The sequence below is a fragment of the Pygoscelis adeliae genome, unplaced genomic scaffold (genome assembly GCF_000699105.1).
Source record: "Pygoscelis adeliae isolate BGI_AS28 unplaced genomic scaffold, ASM69910v1 Scaffold290, whole genome shotgun sequence".
In the NCBI taxonomy this organism is placed as follows: domain Eukaryota; kingdom Metazoa; phylum Chordata; class Aves; order Sphenisciformes; family Spheniscidae; genus Pygoscelis; species Pygoscelis adeliae.
Window position 1 is genome coordinate 251,502 of NW_008823965.1, and position 1,147 is coordinate 252,648.

Consider the following 1,147-nt stretch of genomic DNA (forward strand, 5'->3'; position numbering starts at 1 on the left):
AGGCCGCTCGGCCCGGCCCGCGGCCTCCCGCTGCCCCCGGCGACCGCTGCCCCGTCCTCCCCCCACGCAAGTACGGGTCCGCAGAGCCAGGGCTCCGCAAGCAAAACGTCCCGCACTGGGGCTACACTCACCCGAGCCTGGGCCATTGCAGTTCTCGTGACACAACAGAAGAGACGACCATCTCAGTCCGTGCTCCCTCTGCCTCATGCTACCAGAGGAGAAGAGGCCCAGGCGCCAACACCAGGCAGCACTGCACGACTCTTGCCGGGTGCTCTGAATGGGTTGCATTGGCTTCCAGGGGCTACCAAGGCCCAACACTTTCAGGCACGCTCTCATGTACCAAGTAGAACCACCCCACAAAATACCATTGTCATTAACACTATCCTTTATATCTCTGGATCCAGCCTGAGCACCAAGGACTTCCACACCATAGTGTCAGCACAATACCGATCAGTTTCTCCCAGCCCCAGACCCCAGCAGATACATCCGGCTGGATCCTGAGGCCACAGGGTACCCCATCTTCCGTGGCACTGCACAGCATAAAGAGCACATTATCAAGCGGTTTCTCCCTAACCCCCATCTGGACCCTGGTCAAAGCTTTACCATGCTCCAGATCTAGCCTGAGTGACACAGACTTCTGCAACAGGTCACGAAAGGCGAATCCTGAGCAGTTTCTCCCCAGCCCCTCGTCACTCTCGCATGAAGTGTTCATCAGAAACAACTCCACAGCACTCACCACGTCACCTCACCCTACACAAGAGATGGCTCGAGAATACCCCTGCCTAACTTGCGCACCCAGGTACTAACAAACTTTCAAAGCATTTCTTTTCACTGAACAACTAACCTCGGCCCCTCGGGCATCAAAATCTAAACCTGCCTGGCAGCCCGTGCGGTCACTGCTACCGAAAATCCACCGAGGGACCTGTGAGAAACCAAGTACTGCTTGCTCGTTCTGGGACGGAGGAAGCAGCCGAGACTCTACGCGTCCGGCCGGGAAGCGCCCCTCGCCAGCAGCACCCCCTGCTTTTGGAACCAAGGAAAAAAGAGGGGCCACAAACCACTCAGCCCGTGCTCTCTCCCTCCCGGCCCCCGCAGGGCCGGGAACGGTCATCAATGGCGGGGGGGGCCTGCCCCCGCACCACCCCCC

The 1,147-nt window shown here is 58.9% G+C and overlaps 1 protein-coding gene across 1 annotated transcript in view; it reads right to left on the reverse strand.

Moving 5' to 3' along the window:
* Nucleotides 1-1,147, reverse strand: part of TEX14 (testis expressed 14) — a 33,161-nt gene that overhangs the window by 31,119 nt on the left and 895 nt on the right. The gene's annotated exons all lie outside the window — the stretch shown is intronic.